Raw genomic sequence first — 14739 nt, 5'->3', positions numbered from 1 at the left:
AAAATTTACCAACCCGTTTGATTATATCGACCGATAAATTTATCTACTCGAATTGGTATCGCGAATATATTCAACTGAGCAGTCGGTAAAATTATAACAACCCATAAAAATACCTATCGAGTAGTTTCGCCGTCTGTCAAATTACCATGGAAACCTAGAGTTTGTTTACTTTTAACAACGTTACAATTAGTGCGACTTCTATCGTATCGAGAAGCATTTTAGTTCGTGAAGCATCCAAAAGATTAGAATGATAAATTCATTATTCTTTTTAAATGATGCGGAAAATGAAGAGGGAATAAATCTAGCAGCGTACCGTAGGCGATTGAAGAAGCATTTTGATTCGCTTGAATTATCGGATAAAACGTAAGCGTATTGGCTCAACAATCGTTGCCACTGTGTTAACATGTTCCTTTTTCAGCTTCATTAACAATTACCGAGTTCCGAAGAGGCTGTTTGAAGAAATCCTTGCCAAAGTGGATCTAGCATAAGCATAAGCGTGGGTTATCGGCGGAAGAAAAATTGGGAACAAAACTGCGATTTTTTGCACAAGGGTCGTACCAACGATTGGTGTTGGTAACGATTTTATTATGGCAATTACCCAATCTACTTTTTCTGAAACGCTAGATAAAACTCTAGCCGCGTTGGAAGGTGAACTAGCGTATTTCATAACCATGGATATGACTGCCGACGAAAAAGCAGACGCCAGGATATTTTTTTATAAAAAATTACCTGTCCTTGTATAGTGATGTGCACCGATGGAACTCACATCAGAATTGTCGCACTTTACGACAACCCAATTCAATATTTGAAGTGAAAAGGGTTTTACAGTTTAAACCCTTTAATGGTAAATATTAAATTTAACACTTCTTTATAAAATGCTTATTGATAATGATCTACTCGATATGTGACCACAGGCAAATGATCCTATTTGTAGATAATACAATACAAGCCCAATATCTTAATACTTAGAAGAAAAATGAAACAGTGGTGACCGAACGATGAAGCTGTTGGGTTTGTCTATTTACATATGACATTCTTGTACCCAATATTAATGATTTTTTTTTATTGTTGTTTAGGGGACTCTGCTTATCCTTTAAAACCATGGATGATTAAGCAACGAATATTTCTATTTTTTTATTTATTTCTTATACATTCACGTTCTTTTTTCTACCAATTTTTTGACCTGCCATTATTCTAAGGTTGTTTTAGAGTGGTACAGGGCCAATAAGATTCATTTTGTACCAAAACTAAATTTCCCACAGTTTCGCCCCAATGAAAAATACTGGGCAATCACAAAACTTTGTCTTAGGCGAAGTGGTGTAACCACTACACCACTACTACACCATAAAACAAAATACGTGAATTCATAAGGGGAACACAATGCATAACTGTACAAAAGAAAAATACTCATTGTTTTATATCGTTGAAATTTTTAGGAACCTCAAATTAATATACTTAATGAATTTTTAAAATTATAAAAGTTATACAATATTTTGGAAAACACCTCCAAGTATCTTCACTGAAAATTTCAAATCGATCCGACATCTCAATAAAATGATAATTGGTCCGAAGTACGAGAAATACGAAACGTTTGAGGGGTATCGACCGACAACGGCAAATAAACATTATTTAAATTTGTGTAAAAACTTGTTTTCTTTAGCAAAACGATAGAAAATTAGTGTTTCTAGGCATTCTAAAAGTTTCATGCCGATACGATAATCCAATCAATTGTTATTTGAATATAAAACTACAATAACTACCCGTGTAGGTGGTTAAATGAAAAAAACAAATTTTAAAACAAAAAAAAATTGTCAGAAAAATAATTGTTTTGATGGGCTAAAGTGGTTAAAAAATAATAAGAAGCGAAAAATTAACATAGAATAACATTTTGACATTTTTTTAAATAAATTTTTCCACGGTCAACAGCTCTTTTCAGTATATCGGATGGGTTGAGGCAGTAGTTAAATATATCGGTCGATATAAAAAAAATGTTTGGTTCGCGATGCAAATTAAAGACTTTTTTAACAACTGCTCGATTTTTTCCCCACGATTTGTACGGTAGCCATGGCAATTGTACACGCGTTTTTACGGGTTGATAAATTTGATGCGTTGCGATACCATTCCGCCATTACAGTCATTATATCGGTCGATATGTTTATCGACCGGTTGTTAAGTTGGTTCGCGATAGGTACCATTGTTTCGTTCCCCGAAAACGACTGAAAAGGCAGCTGCAACGTTTGCTTCATCATGTTCTTTCTTCTTCGGATTTGCAATCCTGCCGCCTGAACGCCATTTTGCACTGTTGCCGCTGTCTTTAGGGCATTTGTTTTTGAAGTGCCCCTTCTGACCGCAACCGAAACACTTTATGTCACTGTAGTCGCGCCTTTTACTTGAGTCGTTATTTCCTGGAAACTTGTTTTGTCTTGGCACACTATAGTACGCCACTTCTGTACCTTTACTCTGTACTGGCGTCAGTTCTAACAGCCCAGACTTAACACGATCAACCGTCAACGGCTGGCCACTACCAACAATACTTTGTCGGAACGACTCATATTCAGGTCCTAGGTTTCCTAGCATAAATAAGGCTACTATTTTGTCCTCGAATTTAATGCCAACCTCACTACAGCGTCGCCATGCTTCCATCATCTTTCCAACATAATCATCATTCGATTCACAGTCCGATCTATACGTGTGTGAGATCGTCATCACTGCTTGAAGGTGCAAACCAATGCCGGTCTCGGCAAATGTTTTCCGCAATGATTCCCAAATTTGCAATGGGCTATCGTCTTTCCCGAAATGATGCGCAACATGGTCTTCACAGGCAAGTAATAACCATCCAACAGCACGCGATAGCTTTTCTTCATCCTTTTCAGTATTCGGAGCGGGCAACACGCACTTGTACAGATCACGGGTTCTCAGGAAAGAAAGCATTTTCTTTTCCCAGGACGCATAGTTCGTTCGTCCATTCAATTTGTCGAATGTAATATCTTTAGCCATCTTTACACTTCACTGACAAAACGGAAAAAAAATAAAAACTTTAGCTTTCACCAGTAAAACTGATCGCACGTTGGTGGGTTCACTGGGCCCATAACCTTTTGTAAAATGTATGTTTTCTTTTCTTAAACACTTTATTAGTTCTTATCTGTATGATGGATAGCATGCGAATGAATCAACTGACAGCTTCGCACGATGACAGTAGATCTGGCAGTGATGCCAAACTTAATTATTCGAAACCTTTTACATTTTGGGACGTATTATTTCCAACAGAAATCACTTTCCAGCACTACGAGCGCGTTGAACAGACTGTTACGTCGACCCTCTGCTCCAGTGCGGTCTGGAACATCAGGTCTTGAGCCAAACTGCTTTGTGCTAAGTTGACCAGTAAGATGGTCAACCCGGCGCTACGACTGCTGACAGAGGTCGAAGCTAGCGGGAACATGACGGTTGACAGTTTCCACTACACGAGGACGAGCCGGTGGGGCGTGGGCCACCACACGCTAGACACTTTGGCCTCTTACTGGATTGCTTCGCCTGGTACTGCTTGGAACCACATCGGTAGCAGCATTTAGAGAAATCGGACCCTGTACACTCGTGCGCTTTGTGGTCATGGCCAATACAGCGGAAGCACAACTGCTGTTTGGCTGGAGCCGGGGCCAAGGCTTGGACCGTACATTTTGTGTTGCCGATGGTGATCTTGTGACCAACAAGAATCTGACAGTGGCCACGCGGCAGCTTGATGTTTGCTTTCTGCATTCCATCATATCTACGCCAGAGACGCTCTGCATCCCCCGGTATGGTCAGACCTGCGTGGCGCTTAACTGCCGCTACGATGTCATCAATTGTAGCCAGCATGTCGATTCTTGTTAACGCTGCAATCTTCTTATCAACAAGGAGGTGCGCCACTTCTACTTCCGTGATAGCCGCCTGAATCTCAGCAAGCACACTTTCGCAATGGGAAGTAGCGAGGAATCAATGCAGTGCTCTCCATTTCTCTGATTTTTTTTCTCTTTTGAGAGAGGATTCTGCTTGATGGCCGTTGCAATGATTAAATCGCAACGCAATCATGTGGCTTATCATGCGTAGTAAGAGTTAAAACCCAGCTCTGCAGTACCCAGACAGTATACTGTAAACTGGTACAATAAGCTGTAACTTGGCTCAGGTTGTGCTACATTTCTCTGAAAAACCTCCTGCTGAACCAACCGAGATGTTTGGTAGACGTGAATTCATGAGCAACACTCGGTGATATAACAGGTCTTTTGCATTTACGTCGATGGGGACTTCCGCTGAAGAGACATATCCTGGCGCCAACATGAAACACTGGTCGAACAGGAAAAGGGTCAGATTGTTTTACATCTAGAAAGTGTAACGAGGACGACATGGGACCTTCCACGGGGCGGTAGGGGAGCCAGGGGTTACCGACGGTAATCCACCTGTTTATATATATAAATGCTGGAGATATTTTCAAACTATTAGGAGCAACTGTCAAAAAATCTATTACTCCGGCCGAATGTTTGATTGTAAACTTGATTTTCAGATTTGATCAAGATTGTAAACTTGATAAACCTGCCTGTACGTTTGTTACATACGGGATCGACGATGAACATTTTTTCATCAGAAAATACGATTCTTTTATTTTAATGCTGACACCAAACGTGTTGAGAACTCTTGCCGTAGTTGTTTGATTCGATCTGGTGCAAGATGACGCTTTACTCTGACGCTGGACGAACATTTTAAATCATGTTTGTTCAACAGATGCAAGGTAGATTTTGAAATATCGGCTTCTTTAGCCAATTTTCGGATCGCACTGAAGCGATGTTGCCTCACCTCTTATCGATCTGATGACCTTCGGCGTGTGATGGCCACTTCCTGGCTTCCGGGAACGTGGTCCACCAAGGAGAGATCGTTGAATACTGTAACCGGTAGCCTCTTACTTATCCCGCAACCGATACCATTTGTTTTATAACGTTTAACGCTACCCAAAAATAAGCATTAAAAACATTCGAATTTTTGTATGGGACATACTGTACATCATGCACATTTACCACGTTTTCAACTGAAGCCCAAAGTTTAATGTTTGCTCGCACCACACGAACACCATCCGAAATTTTCTGAACACTGATATATTATGATAGCTTTTATTTCAATTATTCATTCGACGGGGACTGAGGCCGGGAAAAAAGCATGCGTCAAGTTGTGTCGTGATCGTTTCGACCGAAGGTTTGACAACTCTTCGGTTGTGCAATCAACGAGTAGACACGTCACAATATTAAGTGAGGCAAAGCGATGTGTATATCGGATCTGTCGTGGCACATCCAGCGGCTGCGGTAGCTGCTGATGTGTAAACTGGTTGGCCTTCGATGAGATTGCCTGAGAAGTCGCACACCAGGTAGATGGAAACTATGTCTACCTCGGTCCATTGCATTATAGCACATCCCACCTTTGTTGAACGATCGTTCATAATATTTGCCTCGTTTTCTGTGCCGGTACTGAAATTTTAAAGAAAATTGTTGATTTTTCGAACATTATTGCACCTTCAAAATTCAAAATACTTACGATGCCGAGTAACTGCTGAATGATGCCCTCCCGTCGAAATAGGGGGATATATCGAGATTATTGCCAAGTAAAGAGTCAATTTTTTGCTGAAAGGTTGTTGATGCTACGACATTGGTCTGTGAAAGTTGAGTCACTATAAGCTGCCCTACGTTGGCGTAATCTGCAGTATTCCGACAAGCATCTCTCGCGATGATGCAAGAACGGGCATTGTGACCGGCCTGTGTGGCCAAACTCGCGTCCCACTGGAGCTTGAACATTCGATTGGCCTTAGGATTCATATAGGTTCCCTCGGCATATGCATTGCGGGCATCATTAAATTGCGTCAAGATGTAATTTTGGTCTGCTACAAGAAAATTTACTACTTCTGGAGTTTTCCCATCGCAAGCCGGACCTCCAGTGAGCGCAGGAGGGTTGCATGCGACATTTGTGTCCCCAGCAGCACAGTAGCTATTAACGACAGCACAGGGGTCCGACGGATTTGGATCGGGAGTAAGCCCTCCAAGGAGAAAACATGCTGCGAAAGAAATCGATGAATGAAAGAAAATGGTCAACTATAAGTTCCGCTTTCTAAAGACAAAGGAAACAACCCATACTTACAGAATACTAATTTATCCATCTTACGGTATGCTTCCCGATGCTCTGAAGAACTGGTCTTTCGAAGTACGATCAACACTGACGAGAATGGCAATGCTTCTGTAACTGCTTCGCGAAACGTGTCCATTTTATACCGTTCCGATATGGATATTTGCGTCTGCGTGGCGTCTCTTCACATCTGGTTTGAAAAAAGGTAACTTATCACCAAGGCCAATCCACGTAGGAGTTTTCGTAGGTAAATAACCTTAAGCAATGCAAGTCATTTTTGTTTTTGAAAAACAACGCATGGTTTCGGGGACTGGGGCTGTTAAAACAATGTAAGCTACGTCGCGACACGAAGACAAACAACCAACACTGACGAACACTGCACCACTTCGTCGATTCATTCGATGTGCAAAGCTTCGATACTGTACATTATTCGAGATATAGAATGAACAACGGCAATTACTCAACCTCAATCTGATCTATGTTAACTTATGTGAAAACAACAATTTATATCATATTTTATAGCAAAGCACGTCATCGTTTCCTGAAAAAAAAGCACGGGTTCTTGGACTAGTACTGGCTGTTAAAACAAAGTGTTGTGTCCTGCAACAGTTTTTCGGTCCGATGTTCTTTCTTTCTTTCTATTTTTACGATCAACACGTTTTTAAAAACCTAGTCTAACGCCCATCCACGTAGGAGTTTTGCCCAAGATCAATTAAAAGACAGGTCGGGTCAAAGCTATTTTTTTGCTCCACCATGGTTGAGACAGTTGAAAAAGTGTTTACAAAAATGTCTAGCATACTTGTGGGAGATCTCCGTTAAAATCTTCGCGAAATAGGTAATTGGTAATTCTAGATCTAGTATCCATAGTCTCGCGGATAGAAACTGCTCTTCTGTGTGTCATGGGATATGGATCCGTTTGCTCGCCGAGATTGCCGAAATTAAGTGTGTTAGTCTGCCTCATACGCAGCCTTCCTCCAGAACTTATTTCAAACGCCTCAATTCCTTGTTCTGTAGATGAAACATACCAATTTGCAATTTCCTATTTGCAGTTTTACCTCTTTTTCCTGGCTGCTCGAGAGAGGTAAATAAAATTTCAACCAACTGTCAAACATTTTCCCACGGTTTTTTCTCGTTACATGGTATGCTGCGACCTCTTTTCCATTGACTTTGGTTTTGCTGTATACAACGGTAAAAAATGCACGTCATCTTTTTCTGAAAAACAACGCATCGTTTCTTGGGCTAATACAGGCTGTTAAAACAAAGTATGCTACGTCGCGACACGAAGACAAACATCCAATACTGACAAAAATTGTATCAGTTCGCCGATTCGTTCGATGTTCAAAGCTTCGATACTGTATATTATTCGGCATTAATTTCAGGTGCCATATAGCATGAACAACGGCGTCACACAATCTCAACCTGTTCTATGTAAAATGATATAAAAAAAAGATATTTTTTTATATTTTATAGAAATAGCTGTGCCATTCGATAGAAGAGACTATCTTTTCTCTCTTATAATATTCAGATCACCTGGGGCCATATGCGAGAATCCCCTCTTTTGCTGGTGCAAGCATGTGCATTGTGACTTGCTTGAGTTTTTTTTCATGCCAATGCTTGGGACATTGTTTCGCTTGAACTCGATACCGAGTTCAGATCTGTAGTCGTGCAGCGCACGGCTTTGTCGCCAGCTTTGTAAACAAGACGGTCTTCGTTGAGATTGATAGCGATGTTGCTCGAGACCGTGTATAACTTAGTCGAAGCTTTCATGCCGATCATGTGTTATCAAAATAGCCTTTTTTCGGTTACAATATCTGTCCAATGGGAAAAGACAACCAACAAGTTAACACAACCGCAGCCGTTTAAAGTTCTGTAAAAGAGTACAGTGGGTCCCCGCAGTACGATATGCTCGATATACGCGAATTCGCAATACGCGATTTTTTTTTTACAAATGACAGCGCATAGCGTTTACCATTGTTGCTTGAGTTCTGATTAGTAAATTTTGCTTTGTTTTGATAGAATGTAGTTGTTAATACGTAGTTTTAAACAGCCATTTAAATCAATACACGTTGGTTCTTGTTTCATTAAGCTGTATAATCTTGAAGCGATTAATATGGCATAAAGTGGTCGAAAAAAGTGTGCTATAACAATTACAGAAAAGATAGAAATTGTAAAGTTGTTCGAACAAGGAAAGAGTTATTTAGCAATAGTCCGGCCAATCAACAGTGCGGACTATTATACAAAGCAAAGATAATCTGCGGAATTCTGCGAACGGAGTATGGCCACTTAAGATTTCGAGTACTTTCCTCCATCCGCAACCGCCCCTGACCTATACTTTGCATGTTGTGTGCTCCTCTCTTCCTCTTCTGTGTTATGAACGTACCGGTTCGATCCAACATGGTGTATGAAACATGGTAGCCCGTGTCAGTACACGTGTGTTTCTTTGTGTTGGTACTAGCATTGCTCGACGATTCGGTGAAAATTTGACAAGTCCAAGGCGCCATTTTAAGTCAAGAGCAAGTCGGGCTAACACGGTTGCGCACCAACGGCGCGGACACAAAGTTTAAGGAGAAAAGGATCTTAAAAATACTAAAGTGATTACCGCAAAAGAAGCAGCATTCCAGTAAGTCGACGGAGTGACCGAGGAATCTTCGTCTGAGGCAGCAAAGACGGAGTCGGAAGTTCCGGTGCAACCGGTGTCGCCAATCCTGGTCTTGCTAAAGAGGTTAAGCACAAGCATGCCGTTGTTCAGTCCGTACCAGTTTTTGTGTAGTGTAATGAAATTTCACTACATTTTTAGACGATTTGCCGGACAAAAGAGCGCTTGCTTACGTTGTTTTACTGTGCCCGGGATATTCCTACACCCGATGTGTTCCTAGAATTCCTACATCATATCGTTGCCGACAAACGTAATTAACGGTAGAAAGAAATAAAGTCAAGCAAAACGCAACCGGGCAATCTTTTTTACACCTTCTCCTGTAAATTAACATGTACTTTTTTATCCTTCGATCCCTCTTCTAGCGAATTCACCTTGAAGCTCTTCAACGTGCAAAATGTGTTTGCCACTGGCTTGGTCGAAGTACGGCTAACAGTGGTTGGTGTTATGGATTGTAATTAGTTGTACCATCATTCTGGTAAGTCTATCTTTGCAAAGTGTGTATTTAATATAACCGATTGAATTTGTGAGTGTCCAGTGAATATTAAATAAATTTTTCATAATTTTTCGAATAGGAATCTGACATGTTTATTTTGCACCACCAACCCGAAAGAAACCACTTTTCACAACTACATACAAAAACCTGGGCTGCTCGAACGCGATCTAGACTCTAGACTATAGCGCGACGTCGCTTGATAGGTACTGAACTCCATACAAAAAATACCTAGCGCGATGCCGCCATCCCACCCGCAGGCGTCCCCTAGTTCAAATCCGACATCGCTGTCCGCATGGCGAACCTCTATTGCTACAAATCGGGCATATTCTGCAACAAAAAATGCAGCAGCAACAGCAGCAGTTAATAACGAAGTCAATGATGCATGCCATCACAGCCACAGGAGCAGCACTAGCTGATGCTCTACAATCCGGAGCAAAACATTGATTCGTTAACTGGTAGCATCATCAAGTTCCTCTTCGATGCCGACGCCGGAGCAGCGTAACCTATTCACCAAGGACGCTGCTAGGATCGACGATGCAGCTAAGGTGAGATTGATCATGCGCAAGCTGGGGTCAATGGAACACGATCTTGATTGGTTGGTTTTATTCTTCCCTGTTATCCTAGTAATTTTACGCTCGCGACTACCGAGGAGAACTTAAAATATATTTTAGGAAAAGGAGAATCCCTTTTGAGCAAGCGCTACAAGTGTATGCAGCTTTTGAAATCTCGCACAGAAAAACGCGGATCGCGGCATGTCTGGTGCGAAACGACCACAAACAGCATTAAACTCGTGGCACATCACAAGAAGCCAAAACGGGTACGGCGAACCTTGACGTCAACCAGCGTTCTAGCACGTAGTGTTCTCGCAGGGACGTATGAGCAGAGCCCCGAAAGAAGTTCCGGCGTGTCAATACGGTGGCCCGCAACGAACAATCTCTGCGCGCCACAGTTACGTTGCATCAGCGAGTCGAGCCCAAGTAACGCGCTTCGTCCAATGCCAGCCGCGTAGCCTTTCGCCTGTGGAAGCGAGCTCGACTGCCACCATACCACAGCAGCGTACTCCACGACAGACCGTACTAACGAGCAGAACAGCATCTTTTTGGACGTGGGATCGTTGAGCTCGCGCGTTAGTTGCCTCAGCAGGCCAATCAGCTTTGTTTTTGTTAACCCAGAGACAAATGCACTTGCCCACTTTGTGGGCCGGCAATGCATTAGTTAGCGAGGGAGCCAAGCTAGCTAGCCCCCTTAAAAACACTGGCATTGTCCCCCCCGTCTTATGACAGCCACGCGGCATATTGTCAGAGGATGATGGAATCGTTGTGTGAAGCACAATGGGTTAGGCTATGCGCTAAAGCTCCCCCCAGGGTCTGGCTCTAAATGGCCTCTCGCGGCCCTCTCTGCTTTACACTTCTGACACAGGTCGCTCTGCTTTTGCGTTGCCGTCATTAGTAACCGAAGGTTATTGCTTCAATGAGCGCCGCCTCCTCCTCGGCTTTCAAGGCACTGAGCCTTGACGCATCGTCGGTTCTGGCTGAGCCCTCGACGGTTCTCCGGCGGCGGCTGATTGCCCTCCGCGGTGGTGGCTCTGGCATGGCATTCGGCGGCTGCTGTTGCTGCAGCTGGGGTGGAGGTTGCCGCGCTAAGCGTCGCTGTGCGGCTCTCTGCTGTGGCAGTTGCTGTTGCGGCTGTGGCTGCTGCGAGATCAAGTGCGCCTCACGACGTCGCGCACGCCGTGCACCTCCTCCGGAGGTTAGGATTGACCCTATGTCAGCGGACAGGACCGCGAAGACGTAGGGAGTGTTTCGGAAGGGATGCACTCTCCTGGAAGATTCACGAAGGTCACGAGTAACCCTGGTTACGAAGGAACTGTTGATTTGTTTCCGGGGGCGGCCGGTTACAGATGTGTAGAATGTGCTTAGAATTTGAAAATCCCCTTTTGACCGGCAAGCAGGGCGCTGGGGTTGCTCGTGGCAAGGAGGAAGAGGGCGGGTCTGGCTATGGGGTGACCTGTTCATTGTTGGTAAGGGATGCACCGGTAAGTCGCCGCACCAAGGTGGTACCCATCTAACATAGACCAGGTCAAACCAGAAACTTGACTTGCCAGGGGCCCGGCAGAACATCAGCCGGGCCAAAGGATAGCACCAACAGGTGCTGAAAGAGGAAGGTGGTGGGTCTTGTCTATGGGGCGACCTGTTTGTTGTTGGTAAGGGATACACCGGTGTACTGGCGCACCAAGGTGATACCCGTCTAACGACGACCAGGTCAAACCAGAAACAAGACCCGCCAAGGGCCTGGTCCAAGACCAGCCGGGCCAAAGAATAGCACCAGCGGGTGCAGTACGGGGACAGCAGGAGCTCGGTTTTGCGGGCCAAAGATCGCACAGATCAGAGGTGTCAGAGATGAACCTGAGTGCAAGTCCCATTTACGGGTTTTTAGAAGGTAGTGGTGTCAGGTAAGCCAGCTGTCGGATCGATCTTCTGAGCCGCTTAAGTTGCACTGCACCGAGTCCGTTGCTTTAGGCTTGGGAAATAGCCCCTGGTAGTCAGGGTAGTACCTGTCAGACCTTTAGCAACACGCGCTTTCACCCTTCAGGAGTTAGTTGCGGACCACAACGTCCGTAATCTGCGATTTTAACCTAAGGACAGATGCCTCTTCCATAATTGCTTCTACCGTGTAGGTGCATAGTTGTAGGTGGTTGTGGTCTCACGGGGCCACGCCAATGTGAACCCTCGTCCAAAAAAAAAAAAAACGAAAAGAAATGTTTCGCATCTCTTACGTAAACATTTTTTCGTATCTGGAGAAATAGAAATTCCTTCCTTTTTGTAACATGCAGTATTTATGGGAAAAGTTCATTATTCATAATTTATCTTCAATATTTGTTTATGCATCCATTGAGTGGAATTAAGATCATACTACAAATTTGGGTTTAAAAAGGCCAGTCTGTCGCCAAAAACATGCGAAATTCAACGCAACACAAATGCAACCAAATAAATCGATAGGTTTCCGCCGGCGCTCCGTTTCAACACGAACCAACTCACGCGGCCCCAGCGATCGATTCGAGCAAATGATCAATCACAGGAAAGAAATATGTTTGCACACGCGGTTGGAATATGGCACCGCTGAGGGGCATAGTGTTTCCCGTGTGTTGTTTTTTCTTTTGTATTTTTACGTTACCAAACACCCTACACCCCTTCCCGCCCGATCGTGCGAATGAAAACATTTTAATTGGGATAAATGAAACGGTCAGCCCGTATTTGTCCCGGATCTGGAATGTTCGGGGCCGAAACTGACCCGCTTGCGCACGGCACACCAAAAGGGTGACCATCGCGCTGCTGGGGAAGGTGCTGCACCTGCGGCGAAATGTTTCGAGTAATTAATTAATTGCGGAAAATATCAAACAGAACCGCTCACCGTGCAACCGGTGTTTGCAGCGCGATTTGTGGCGATCCCAGCGATTGCGGCCCACATCTCGCATTTCGGTCACGGCCTGTGCCATATTTTCATGGTGCTTTTTCTGCCACGCAAGGACGCGGGTGTGATGTTTACTGTTGGAATTCTCTACGTTTCTTTGAAATGACAATACCGCCAAGTGATATGATACCCGTGCGGAGCACATTTATTGCAACATTAATTATTGTTCACCAGAATTGATGGGGTGATATTTGGAGCATAAAAACTCCAAATGGATGCAACATATTCTTTCGTCAAATTCTGTAAACTTTCCAATCAATGTATATAATTATTTACAGTTTCTTTCAACCCGAAAAACCTTCTACCAGCTCGCTTGAAATAGTCAGCGCTACGTACGTGACGCCCTCACAACCACGTAGGGAACGGGATAAAAAATTCAATATTGCCGCCACATTAATTGAAAATCATAAATTATGAAAACAACGGCGTACATAACTCACCCTCACGCATGACGTACGGGCCCGTGAGCCGTTTTCCTGCATTTCGACGGGTTTCGTTTCGTGGTATCAATTCAAGAAATGTGGTGCAAAATGGGGGTGTCGAAAAACGGGTCGACAGTTCAAAAGTGCCAATTTGTCGCCCTTGGTGCAATTGATGGAAAGAAATTGGTTTGCAAACAGCTAAGAGCCACAAAGAACTGCAGGAAGTGTAAAACTGTTTAACGGGCATTACAGCGCCTCTCACAGTGCAACCCCAAGGTGGTAGTAATTATTTTACATCGTTGGCCAACGGATGCGCTTCGATGGTAATAATTTGTTTTACTGCAGTTGGTAGCAACCGCAAGTAAAAGGCGTTTGTTTGTAAAATGTAATTTGGTGGAGGATGCATAAAAAAAACTACCTCCCGATGCAAGTAGGTGAGATGGAAGTTACATATTGACCGACACTATGTGAAGAGCGATTACACACCAAATTAAATGTAGGCACAAGAAAGGAACACGGAAAAAAGAAATAATGTTTGTTTCTTTGGTTGAATAATATTTCGAAAGTAAATGTTTTACTTTGGCAGAAAAATTGCTGCATTTAAATACACAAATTTAAGACGGTTTGCAATCAACATAATTTTAAACTTTAGTTTAAAATAATCGCTGGAATAAATTCTCCTCAGTTAATGCTCATTTAAACCTTGTAATGATGTCATGCTCAAGTCGTTAAATCAAACGAGGTAAATATTTGATGAATTCGGTAACTAAATAATCGACCAATATTTTATAAAGGAGTTTCCAATAAAACAAATATCTTATTGCCAATAGTTCCGATGGAATGATTGGTTCCTGATGACATGCAATGAAGGCAATCGATCTAACATGCCAATAATTCGTTCTGCATTAAAATGTCATATTGTACACAGTACGCCGAAGCGTTATTATTTCGTCGTTAGATGTGCGTTTGAATGTTTGTTACAACTGACTGTAATTAAAAGTATTATTATTGATTCTATCTACAATTTACGCGTCGGCGTCATAATCGATGGTAGCGAAATGATAATCGCTTCCCTGGTCGGTGGTAGTAATTAGTATGCATTTTGTTATTCACGCGTCTCTGAGCTGCATTTGCCGTAGCCATTTTGACTGCCGGTGGCAGTGAACGTCCAATTTCTATGGTTTGCTCTATTGATATGTGAGTGTGTGCTTGTCCATCCTATCATTAAATATTCATCTCTCACCATGCGATGGGCATGGATGAACCGGGATGATTGTGATTTATGCTCTAATCGTCCGCCACGGGTGATGTTTGATCGGTGATCAAACGCGAGGGATTATGGGAATTTTCGACTGCAAGCGAAAAATAGCAACACATTAAAAGCTGTTGCGGGTGGTGAAGAAAAATGTTTCATTCGTTTTGTACCAGTGTTTATCTGCGGTGCGTGGAGGAGATGGGACGGCCGGGGGCTTACTGATAATCATTTCATTTTGACTAATTAAATCTAAATTGTAACCAATTAGCCCCGTTGTAATTAACATAAACATTGTGCTGGTTTAACC

General features: G+C 43.1%; 1 pseudogene; it reads left to right on the top strand.

Moving 5' to 3' along the window:
- Positions 1–247: 247 nt before the first annotated feature.
- Positions 248–874, top strand: LOC131284699 (uncharacterized; annotated as a pseudogene).
- The last annotated feature ends 13865 nt before the right edge of the window (positions 875–14739 follow it).

Source organism: Anopheles ziemanni, chromosome 3 (assembly GCF_943734765.1).
Source record: "Anopheles ziemanni chromosome 3, idAnoZiCoDA_A2_x.2, whole genome shotgun sequence".
Taxonomy (NCBI): Eukaryota; Metazoa; Arthropoda; class Insecta; order Diptera; family Culicidae; genus Anopheles; species Anopheles ziemanni.
Note: the sequence above shows the minus strand (reverse complement) of the source record. Positions and strands in the feature narration are given on the sequence as shown.